This window comes from Rhinolophus ferrumequinum, chromosome 19 (assembly GCF_004115265.2).
Source record: "Rhinolophus ferrumequinum isolate MPI-CBG mRhiFer1 chromosome 19, mRhiFer1_v1.p, whole genome shotgun sequence".
In the NCBI taxonomy this organism is placed as follows: Eukaryota; Metazoa; Chordata; class Mammalia; order Chiroptera; family Rhinolophidae; genus Rhinolophus; species Rhinolophus ferrumequinum.
The window spans coordinates 12,117,946-12,130,715 of NC_046302.1; the positions used below are offsets into that span (position 1 = coordinate 12,117,946).

Consider the following 12,770-nt stretch of genomic DNA (forward strand, 5'->3'; position numbering starts at 1 on the left):
GAATAAATTTATTGAATAAATGTTGAAATTTTATTAGAAATGATTTTACTTAAAAGTGCTGAGATTTATTTCTAAAATTTATTAGAAATGTAGATAGCAAAAATACTTTAATAAGGGTATATTTTAATACAGTGAGTGAAACTTACATAATATGTATTGGTCCTGCCTTTATGACTAATTATTTTTACAAAAGTACAGAGAGAGACAGGAGGCAAGTAATGGAATTTTGACGAATAGGAATGATTTAAAAAAAAATGTGTTAACTTTTCTAAACTTGGTCCTTCTCATATGTACATATTTTTGTACATTTTGTGCTGCATTTGTACTTATTGGTATCTTTTAAAACTTCATTTTGCGTCTGTGGTCTGCATGTATACAGACTCCTGAAATGATGTATAGATACCCAGAATAAAGAGAGCATCTGGAAGCCTTAATGAGCTGTAAACTTGACACTATTCTTAGAACCTAGAAACTCTTAAATGAATTTTCATTTCAGAAGAATTAGCTTGTTGCTTTTGAATTATACATTCATCCTTGTATTTCTCTTATTTATGGTCCCTGGTAACACTATGGCTAAACATTTTGTGTCTTGATTTCAAGGACTGGATATGCAATTCAGGTGCCTGACATTCTTCTCAGCATAGAATAGGCCTCAACTAGTCACTGCAAGTGTTGTTAACATTTTACTAAGGCAGCTGAGGTTGAAAAGTTAACTTAAAGGATTGAAGAAGATGGGAATATTTTTAAATATCACAGTGCTTTAAGTAAGGATAGTCTGAGACTATCAAAGAGGCCAAATGAGTGTTGCATGCCATATTAGAGTAGTGTTTGTAGAGTTTGGTCAAGCTTCAATATTCTTCCAATGCTTGTGTTTGAGGGCAAAGTTCCAATGGTCTCACAGGACAGATTCTCTCTCATTTCTTTCTGGAATCTTGTCAATGAGGCTGACAATATGGCTATAATACAACCTGCAAATTCTGCCCTGGCCTTGGCTATCAGGTTAGAGTTATTGTTCTTCAGGTAGTAGAGGACCAGTGATTACCGATGAGTCGGTATGCTATTGACGGCTGTGGTTCGATGGAGGTTCGTAGGGAATCCTGTCCCTATAGTTTGGGGAGCAGTTACACACATATCTTACCTGAAATTAGCTGTGCTCCATTTCTCTGAACCGTGGCTAGAATTCTGGATGTCTTGTTGGTCTTCAGTGATGTATGTATGTTCTATACAGTAGAGCAATTTCAGGAAACCCATATATTTAATATTAGCATTGTAGGGTAAACCTTAGTTTGGTGGTAGAGACAAGTATAGGCATCCCAAGATCAGGCTGGAGTCATGGAATCTTTCCCCAATGTTTCATGAATTTAGTATTTGCCATGTGTACATATTAAACTAGAAATCTGAATTCTCAATGTCAAATCTGCACTAACTCTGGTACTGTACGAAAGGCGCTCCGTGGACCCAAGAACTACTTTTCTGTAACTTACTGGAAAAGCACAAGGGTTATACACGAATAAAGAATTCTCTGGGTGTACAGTGGCTGTTTTTGAAGTGAGAGGGATGCAGAGAGAAGTTAGTTTTTTATGAAAGAAAGCAAATCTAACTGTAATGGTATCATCCCCCGTCTACTTTATTTTCCTATTTCCTTCTCTTTTCCATGTGGAAGAGCTCATTATTTTATTTCCTGATGAGAGTTAGATAGGTTTTTCATTATTGCTTTTACTCAGCGGGTATTAAGATGTGTTAATGTCTTTTTATTTTATGGTACCCTAGTATTTTTTGAAGCATAAGGAATTTTGGAAATAGTCCCTTAATTTATTCACAAGGAAAGCGAACCTTAAGTAAAGTGACAGCTTAGTACATTGTTCGATGTCCATTCATTCGTTTAGCAAAACGTTCAGTGTTTGGCTTGCAATGTACCCAGTGAGGCACTGTGGGGAGACAGAGATGACTAAGAGGGCTCCTACAGGATGTTAAGGTGGAAGGAAGAGAGTGTATTCCAGAGATGCAAAGTTACTGACAGAGCTACGTACTGCTCATGAGTCTGTGTATGGCATTTCTTTTTCTCCATATGTGTGCTTAGAAAAACAAAAAAGAATAGCAGAGAGCCTTGATCAAGCCCAAAGGGCTGCATAGTAATTGCTTCCAGATTTACTATTAAACTATGAAGCAGTATGGTTTTTACTGCAAATTTTGAATTCATAAAACATTAGGATAATTAAGCACTTTTAACTTTTAACAAATTATATTTAGTATTCTAACATTCTCTCCCAAGAAAACAGTCATTCATACACTGTTGCTGATTTTCTACATCATGAGAAAGATTAAGATTCATGAAGCCGGGAGAACAGTTAGTTTTCAATTAAAAAAAAAAAAAAGCCAAAACATGGCAATAAAATGAATGAAAACATGAAACCATCTGTGTCTCCAATGATAATACCAACTTAGTGTTTGTTGTAAACAATACAATTTGTTCAAGTCCACTTTTAAAGGGGTGCACTTTAGTGTGAACACAAAAAAGGAAAATATGTAAATCCATTCTTCATGCACAGATCTTATACGCAACACATACAACCATGTAAGTACAAATGTACTATGTGTATATATAGCTCTAACACTCATGTGGCCCTAACAGAAAATTAATACAGGTGATCCCCAAATATATCATCCAGTATTTGAACTACCACCTTTATCTGTCACTTCAAAGACAGTTCAGGCCCTGGTACTTGGAACAATGCCATAGTCACTTCCTATTAGCTCCTGGTATTTGACTGTCCATTCTCGTTTTTGCTGTGTCAACAGATTATTTTTCCTATAACATGAAGTAAATCACATATTCTTGCTTAGAATTTCCCAAAGCTGCACGTCTTCCACAGAGTATGGGTCCATAAACTCCATAGCAACTGAGTTACCATTATTTTCCAACCTTCTCTCCAGTGAAACATGAAAAACGCCCCCTCCCTTTTCTATTGCTGTTTCCCTGTCCTTGAAACCCAGGCCAAGTGTCAGGGACACACCAGGCTCACTAATCTCTGCCACTGGCATTTACTCTGCATCACATGTTTGCCCCCCAACAGTAAATACAATATTTTTGTGAGTCCATTTTCCCTCCCTCAATGAGTTGGTGAGCTCCTAGAGGGGTAACTAGGAGTATATGGAGAGGACCTTAAACATTTCAATAAATATGTCTTGGTTACTCAGTTAGAACTTAGATGTTGTGAGAAGACCAGGAATAATTTCTGTCACCTACACATCAGAGTGTGAGCCCCTTCCTCTCCATTTCAGTGTAAAGCTTTATCAATAATGACTTCCTGTTATTCTGGGAAGCTTAGAAGACCACCTGTAACTGTGAACATTCATGGTGGGGGCAGGGGGAGATAGTGAGGAATAGAAGGCTGTGGAAAGAAAACCGCTTCCCTCACCTTTAATTCAGATTTTCTCTATTAACTTAATATTTCTTGAGTGCCCACCCTGTGCAAGATGCCACCAATTTGAATTTTTTTCTTTCAAAAAGAAAAAAAAAATTACTGTAGCCCCTAAGCTAATAAATAACTCACCTGAAGGTCAGGCACACCTTCCCCCCACTCTCAAAAGGGGTGTCTGGGAAGGGAGAGGAGGGGATTAGAGGGCCCAGGCAATAATCTAAGTGGACATCCAAAGGCTAACGCCATTGGCAGCTGTCGCGAGGTGTTGTCCCCAGCCTGACCCTACGCCTGGATGGAGAAGACTGTTACCACGTAACAGTCCTCAAGTACTGCGGTGGCCCATTCCCCCGCAGCCGGGAAGCGGAGTCAGGACGAGCTTGGCTTTCTCTGCGCGGTCTCTGGGCGTGTGCCCCCGCCGCAGCTCCGCCGAGCCTCCGAATCCCCTGCAAAGGGGGGCGGGGAGCCGCGGCAAACAGCCCGCGTCTGCGGCTTCCTCCCCACGCCCGCGCCTCTTGCGCACAGCCGGGAAGACGCGCGCCGAGCCCATCCACACGCCGTCGCGCGCCCGGGCTCCTTGCCCAGCCGAGGTAACTTTTCTGTCTGCTGGAACGCGGGGATCCCAGGGGGTCTCCCTTTTGCGGGGTGCGGAGAACAAGCCGGAGGCCAGGGGCGAGGCGCGCGGGGCTGCGCCGCTGACGCGTGGCTCCCGCGCTGCACGGCGGCCGGAATCGCCCGAGCCCAGATTCGGCCAGGCCCAACTCGGACCCCGCCTGCTCGCCTGCTGGGATCCCTGCTGGGCCGAGCCGGTGCGCCGCACCCCGTGCCCCGGGACGTGCCCTCCGCCCGCCTCCCCGCTGCAGCATCGGCTGGGCAGGCGCCCGGAGCCTGAACATCGGCCTGTGGGGAGGTGTGGGGGGTCTCCTGCGGAGCCCTCGCCGAAAAGGGCGACTCGGTCCCCGCGCCTTTTCTCGCTCAATTTGCCTAAATCCCCCGTTCGGGGCGCCATGTTTTAAGTTACCCCTTGGGAGGGCGGGGGCGAGGGCCGGGCAGGCTGCGCAGGGAGGGCGACACTGCGGCGCCGCCCGGGGCGGGTGGCCGGCCCGCGCGGGAGGGGCCCTGTGCGGCGTGGCTGCGGGCTTGTCCCGGGAGCGGGATTTGGGGGTAGGTGCGCTCAGCACAAAGCATCTCCGCTCGGGAGCGGGCCGGCAGCTTTTATGTAACTTGTCTCCTTTCCGAACTGGGGCAGTGTCCCTCAGACGCCGGCGGGGGCTGCACCTCGGCCGCCGGGGGAGGTGGCGGCGTCCAAAAGAGGTTGCTCTTGGCCAGGGCACCTGCAGGGCCCCGTCGCCCCTGCCTTCCCTCCCCTTGCACCCCCGCGCTGGGAGGCCGAGGCTGGCCTGCCGTGGCCGAGGGGCGGGGAGCGGCGCGGCTCACCTGGCGCCCGCGGGGCTGCGGGGTGCCTGGGGAGGTGTCTGCGAGAGCAGCTCTGCGGCAGGTGGGGGTGGGGAGGCCGGGGCGTCGGACCGCTGGAGTCCTGGTCTCAGCCAATTCCTTGCGGGGGTTTCCCGGCTCCTGCAGCGGGGGCTTGCTTTCTCGGATTTCCCCTCTAATCTCGCCTTACTTCCCCTCCCCCTTTCTCCTCTCCCTTCCACCCCCAGCCAAGTTCAAGGCTTCTGCAATGCGGTGGGTGTGGTTACCTAGTAAATTGTAACTGTGGTCGGTTGCAGTGGGAGAGTTCTTTCCTTTTCGGTTTTTATATTTACGGACCCAAAGTTTTCTAGGGTTTTCTCCTCCAGTTGCAGCTCCGGGTCAAAGTTGGGAAGAGATTGTGGCAGAACACATAGAATGATAAAGAAAACATGTGCTATTAATTACTCCTGGAGTCTGGGCTGAGAAATCCTGAGGGGACCAGGCAGTCTTGCTAATGCAGTTCTTCCATTACGTGTTTAAGTTGGTGTTTCAGCTTTTTTACATTGGTCTTGCGGAATTGCTTCTGCAGATGTCCTTCCTGTCTTTTTTGGGGGTCCATTTTTAGGCTCTCTGAGGCAACCAGGTGTGTTGGAGCTTCCCTTGCTAGCATTACCATCCCTAGTAGAAGAATCATTACACTAAGTGCTAAAAACATTCTTTTTGAATTTTTCACGGATTTTTAAAGTCTCAAGGAAACTTCACTTATTTCTGGGAGCCCTGGATGTAGTATCAATTACAGCAAATTAAGCAGAAAAGTCCTCTTAAGAAAAGGGAGCACGTCAAGCTTGAGTGAACTCTGGGGAATTTGAGGTGATTTATATCTTGGCTCAGACAAGGTTTAAAAAAAAAAAAGCATGTTAATTTTGGTGTCAAACTTTTAAAACTTTAGTTGGAGTAACAGAGTTATTGTGAGAGGAAATAAATTCTAAATCGGGAAGCACGTCTTTAATTTGTCAATTTCAGAAGGCATTGATAAAATAGTGGAATACTAAATGCTGCCTCATTTGCATTATGATTTTCTGACGGTTTAGAAAAGCGAAATATCAGGTGCACAAGTTACTGCATAAAGTTCATCTAGCTAATATACTTTAGGCAAATAATTTTTGTAAAACACATGCTTTGTGAATGATTTATCAGTAACAGGAAGAGTAGCCGCTTTAATTTGTAGTCCCTTTTGGCTGAAGGTTTGAGAAGATATAGGTCAAAGGTCAGTGTCTCTGAAATATTTACATTTAATTTTTAGCCGTTTCTTCTGCATAAAGGCGATTTAAGTTAAAAACAGTTTTTGTGAATTCTTGTGCAGTGCTTGTACTTCGGCCAACTTTGAATTGTGTTGAAATAGGAGATCAGGGATGTTTTTACTTGATCAGATGCTATTTTATATGTACATTGGTTTTCGTAAATTGGTTGGTCAAATGCTTTAAGGGGCCACCCAGCTAGAAGAGCGGCAACCTTTCATGTACTAAGAGATGTGACATTATCATCATTTTGGGAATCCTTTGGGTTTTACTTTATATTGAATTAAGTATGGTGGGAACATGCTGTCCAAGGGATTTTCTTCCATGTTGTAAAACACATATTCGTCTTTTAGGTTAGTGCTTTAAAAATAGTCATAAAATGCACAAATTAGAATTCATATGTCTCCAGTAAAATAGAACTGCAAGAGTGGACTGAAAAATAAATACATGTTTCTTTTCTGTGAGAATTTGACTTCAATGAAGAGAGAAGTTTCTTAAGTACTCTACTACCCTGGTCATCTATAGTTCCGCTAGTCTCTTCTATGTACCCAACCACAGTTTTCCTCTGAATGTCAGCTTTATTATGGCATATAGACTTGCTATTGAAAACCACGAGTCAATTTGTCTTTAGCACCACTTCATTTAGAGAGATCTTTAATGGTGCAATTGCTACATCTATTTCTTTCAAAAGGCTAGCTAGCTGCTAATTTGTTCGTAATCCATCAGACACTCCTGGAGGGTTCTGCTGTCATATGATTTGCCTTGGCTGCAAAGAATTATGTGCTCAGAAGAAAGGACTGGAGAAGTGAAGTCATTGCCCTGCCCAGTGTTGTGACATCACTGTGGCTCAAAGGAAACAAGGGTGGGGCAGGCAAAACCAGATGGTCTAAAGCATCTTGCTGGCTTTAATTTTGCCTGATAAATGAATGAGACTCTCCTTTCTCAAGTTGAACTGCACCATAAGGTATTGTTTGGAGAACTGGAAGGTAGACCTGAATGCAAGACTGCATGGGAAGGTGTGTGTCATAGATCAAGAAAGAAGAGGGTTTTTGTGCAATAGTCAAAATCTTTGAATATTCCCTTTATTGAGGAAAATACTGTAATTTTTTAAAAAGTCCACTTACAGTTTTCTAAAGAGCAAAAATAGTCTATATTTTTATTTATGCATAGAGTCAATATATTTCTTACTGGTCTTTGTACCAAAATACCATTCTTGTTAAATTCTTGGTTTAAATTATTAGTGTCGTCTTTTTAAAGTCTGTGGTGTCTATAATGATAGTTTATTTTCTGGGTAGGCAGTGTTCTTTCTGGTTTATTTTTAAGTGATTGCAGTTGGCAATTGGGAAAAATGGAAAAAGCTGGAGATTTCACAAGTTTAGAAGCTATCTGCAGTGATTTGGGGTAATTGATTTCTATTTAAGTTTTTGTTTTATTTGTAAATTATTTTATAATTCAGCATTTTAATCCTTGCTTGGAATTCTAGTGTAGAGATGATCACAGACACTTTTCACCCAAATTAGTGATGAATAAATTATATGAGGAAGTCTGAAATTCTGAAACTGGAAAGTACATTTCATGTTTTGATTTTTGAATTTAATGTGATGTGAGCATAATGAAATGAAGAACCACAGAATCGCTGCAGATGTTCATTGACTGTTTTCTACCTCCTGGTAAGATGACTCATTTTTTTCATGTGAGTGTATTAGGTATATAGGAGTTCTGAGCAGTTCTTACTTAACTGTGTAGCTATTCCAGAACATATTTCCAAAGCAAAGGGCAGAGGGGAAAAAATGGGAAGAATGGCATGAGTAGAGAAGTTGCAGTTAGGTACCAGACTGCAAAACACTTTGTTGAAACGTCTTTGCTACTGCATTTTTAAACCTTGGGTTGATTGGTTAAATTGCACACTTTAGAATTGTAAGCTTCTATTAGCGACAAACCCGATTCTTTTGTAATTTGCAGTACAGAGAAATAGCTGACAACTTAATTTTTAGATTGCTGACATTTTGATACATTGTTCTTAAATAGCCCTTTCTTACAAACTTAAAACAAAGAAAAGAAGCAGAAAGGTCTGTATTAGATCTAGAAAACAAATATGATATTTAACCTGCCTCACGTTTGTTTTTCACTCCAGTTACACTGAGCAATTGCTTGATGTGAGTAGGAATTTATTTCTCTTGGAGTTTCATTCCCAAACCAAGTACGGGTATAAACACTTATAGCACTGAGTAAATATTTAAAGAATTGAATAAAAAATGAGGCCATTTGTGACTGACGCTTCACTACAAATAATATTTGAAAAGGCTTTAACAGCACTGCTGCTTTATTTAAAAATGAGAATTACTGGACTCATATATGTAGTCATTATTTTTAATGGCATGATCCTCTTCATAACAAGTTTGCTAATCTGTCCATAGCTCAAATTAGGTATGTTCTGGAGGTTTTGCCATAATCAGGGACGAGAATGTGCAGGTACCGAGAGAAAAAGAGACCGGTTTCTTTGAGGGAGATCTGCAGGAGGCCTGCTTCCTTTCTTGCCAGCTGTAATTGGTGTCATGGAAGACATTAGTATTGAGGGGCCACTCAGAAGAGGGGGAGGGGCTCGGATTGGAGTGTGACAAAAGCTGAAAATGGATTAGGGCTGGCCGATGATATTGATCCTGAGGTTGAGCTAAAAAGAAAAAAAAAATATTTTGTTGTAAAGCTCTCTTTTGTTATTTACATACATATAGTGTTTACATTCTCACTTTCTTTGTGTTTTATTCAAGCTCCAAGTTTTCATTATTTCTAAAACAAACTTTTTTCTTCACATTTCAACATCGCTGAAATTGGGCTAGGTCTTGGAATTGCTCTCAGCCATGTGGCAGACAGAAAGCTGGCAATTTAATTCATTGATTGGGAACATGCATCAAAAATTGGAGATTGGGTATCAGCTGACTGGAAGAAAACCTTGGAGACAGTAATGGAGCACTCATAAGAAGTAGTGCATTATCAGTGAAGAAACATAGAAGATTCTATTGTGTAAAAAGCAAAGGCAGCAATAACCGAGTTGGCGTGCAATTCAAAAGAGCTGGATTCTAACCTTTTGAAGAAATTTAGTAATACTTTGGCCAATTAATTTTGTTCTTGTTTTATTTACATATGTGTAGAAGACCTAAATAAATCTAAAACAGTTCTTTAAAGAATTCGTAAAAATTCCAATGTATGATCCATAGCTTAATTGGCAGAGTGCTACATAACATGTTATCACTTAGAATTAGTGGTTTCATGAATTTTGTGAAATATGCTTTGTCACTTGGCTATGCAGATTTTAAAAAATGCTTTATAATGTTCAGTGCTTATTCACATGGCGCATTCTATGTATTATTAATTAATGTTTCTTGTGCATCCCTTTATAGGAAAAATCTATTTAAGGAGTCTTCATTTTCCATTTTGGCTTTTCCGTTTTGGTCTTTGGAAGATGATTGGACTTTGATAGAGATTAGTCATTGAGAAGACATTCCAGAAGTCAAGAGGCCTAAATTTAGCTGGAACGGAGCCTTTACCATGTGGGAGTAACAGGAGATGAGTCTAAGCAGAGAGTGTGGGGCCTGATTTTGGAAGGTTATTGTATATGAGACTAAGTTATATTTTTGTATTTTGCTAGGTAGTGGGGAGCCATTGAAAGTAGTTGAGTAGGCACTTCAGATAGAAAGACTCACAGACTAAAAGTAAATGGATGGAAAAAGATATTTCATGGTAATGGAAAAAAAAATCTGGAGTAACAATACTTGCACCAGACAAAATAGACTTTAAAACAAAGGCTATAATAAGAGATAAAGAAGGACCCAATCATCCCACTTCTGGGTATTTATCTGAAGAAACCCAAAACACTATTTCAAAAGGTCATGGGCATCCATATGTTCATTGCAGCATTATTTACAGTGGCCAAGATATGGAGGAAACCTAGGTATCCATCAGTGGATGATGGATAAAGAAGAAGTGTTACATATATAAAATGGAACATTACTCAGCCATAAAAAGAATGAAATCTTGTCATCTCCCACAACATGAGTGGATCTAGAGCGTATTGTGCTGAGTAGAGCAAGTCAGACAGTGAAAGACAAATGCCATATGATTTCACTTATATGGGGAATCTAAAGAACAAAATAAATGAACCAAAAAAGCAGAACTGGACTCAGTTACAGAGAACATTTTGGTGGTTGCCAGATGGGCGGCGGTTTGGGGGCATGGATGAAAAAGGGGAAGGGATTCAGAAGTCCAAGTTGTAGTTACAAAATAGTCATGGGGATGTAAAGTGTAACATAGGAAATACAGTCAGTGATAATTGTGCATGGTGTTAGATAGGTACTAGATTTATCAGGGTGATCACTTTGTAAATTATATAAATGTTTAATCACTATGTTGTACACCTGAAACTAATAACAGTATTGTATATCAACTGTAACTGAAACATAAATTTTAAATGCAATAAAAAAAACAAAGTTGAGTAGGGAAGGAAAATGTTTATGTGGTGATAAAAGAGGATGTATTGGAAGAATAGGAGTCTGGAGACAGATGTTTTTTTGTTAATGGACTAATCCAGAAATTTTCAGAAATTGAATCTAATGATTATTCCTCTCAATGATATTTGGCAATTCACCGCATATATTTTTGTGGTCATATTTAGTTGAAGATTATTACTTTTGGACTATTTGTGGTAGGAGATGAGATATACAGAAGATGGAAAGATTTTCATTCTTAGTTACCCTTCCAATTAAAACATCTTTGTTATTTCAGATATAAAAAATAATGCATGCTCTCTTAGGATATATTCTAACAATACTGAAAACCAAAAAGATGAAATCTCATCATTTAAAGATAGCTGCTGTTAATCTTTTTGGCAAATATCCTTCCAGAGCCACCCCTCTGGATATATAATATACTGTCATGGGTCTTGGAATTAGCCAGACCTGGGTTGGACTCCCAGTCTCTATTTAATAGGTGTGTGACATGGGTCAACACTCTTAACTGCCTTGAGTCTGTTTGTTTATTTATAAAATGGCCACAATGCTTAAAATCGCAAGGCTCTGAGGAGTAAATGACATGATACTTTCACAGTACTGAACATAGTACCTGATATATCACGAGTGCCTACTAAATAACAGTAGCTTCATTGTGTATGTGTATAGATTTATAGATCGGTACATAATATTTTACATGAGTAGACCTCTAGCTTAAATATTAATATGTAACCATATTCTTTTTTACATAACAGTATGTCCTGGGAAGCCTTTTCATGTATGCAAATCCATATCTATATCGTTATTTTTAATGGGAAATAAATAATTTTGTTGGTTCCTGTACTATACTGGTGAAGGATCATTACCTTAATGATGCTGATTATTTGAAGTCTTGTCATCTAGCCCCTTCTCCTCCTTATACTTACTGTCTACATTTTTCATCATTGTCTTGTAGCATATACATCAGAGGGCTGTGGTAAAACAGGACATTAAGCAAAGTTAGAGTCTCTAATAATTGCGTACATCTCACTGGTGTGTGTGAATATTTAGTTTTAACAAACTGAAACAACTAGCCTGTAGCCATATATTTCCTGATGTCTGAATTTAAACTTTACGTAATACAGAGTCTCTTCACAGAGGGCTGACCTCCCCCTGCACAGTCTAACCTTGAGGTCCCAGGTGCCCACTGTCTTCACGTGTGTACTAGCATGCCCCAAGGGGTAGCAGGCAACACAGCTTGTAACTGAACTAGCCTCTGAATTCAGAGTCAAGACACTTTCGAATCTGAGATAGTTTAGGTGTGGAGGCATTGGGCTCTCAGAGATAGAAAAGGTTAAGCTTCCTTTGGTCTTGCTTTGAATTCTGAACCCTTCCTTTGTCCTGGGCAGTAGAGAGTTAACAAATGTCAGGCTCCTTTCATAGATTTCATGCAGATTCTCTAGGAATGTGGGCTACTCGGTTATGTTATTGACAAGCACATGGTTTTGACTGATCTTAGGTTTACTTGCAATCCAGTCTTGTTTTCCTTATATTCACGCAGTTCAGGCAAATAACTTTATGATCCTGAAGTAGTGCCGACTGGAAAGGGGCACCTAAATTTCTGTTAGGTCAGGCCATTATGGAGTCTGTGAACTTAAGGATGGGCCTGAGAGTTGCTTGCTTTTATGTAATTTTTATCTAGAGTTACTCAAATCACAGATATAGAGAGATTTCTGTAATTTCATTACAGAAAATTTTTTATTTTTTGTCTACTTTGTCCCATAATTTTGTGGTCTGAGGTGATGACTTTTACTAACTTTCAGAGGAAAACGCTCAGTGGACTAAGTATTGGGTTGGAAAAATAGAGGTTGACTAATTTGTCTACTTAAGACATTTGGAAAGTTTTCCCCCTTGATCCTTGGAATCTAGATAGCAGTAATTCGTGGCAAGGAGCTGTGTTGTAGGATAAAGAAAATGTAAGCTAGAGAGCTTACAAGGTGTGATCAAACAATTTGGTGAATTTTAAATTAAAAAAACCTATCACAGTGAAAGACACATTGCCATTAATACCCCTCAAAATGCTCTCCCTCACTTTGAACACACTTATTCCATCTTTCTTGCCACTTTCTGAAGCAGTTCTGGAAGTCCTTTTTCATTAG

At 40.5% G+C, this 12,770-nt stretch overlaps 1 protein-coding gene across 18 annotated transcripts in view; it reads left to right on the forward strand.

Annotated features, from left to right (window-relative positions):
* Positions 1-3,658: 3,658 nt before the first annotated feature.
* EPB41L3 (erythrocyte membrane protein band 4.1 like 3) overlaps positions 3,659-12,770 on the forward strand; it is a 147,596-nt gene continuing 138,484 nt past the window's right edge. For 3 of the 18 annotated variants that reach the window (XM_033135670.1, XM_033135665.1, XM_033135667.1), the window contains exon 1: positions 3,692-4,009. The gene's annotated coding sequence lies outside the window, so the exon portion shown is untranslated. Of the gene's footprint in view, positions 4,010-7,027; positions 7,147-12,770 lie in introns of those variants that run through there. The other 15 variants (XM_033135673.1, XM_033135671.1, XM_033135672.1 and 12 more) reach the window with 12 other exon arrangements.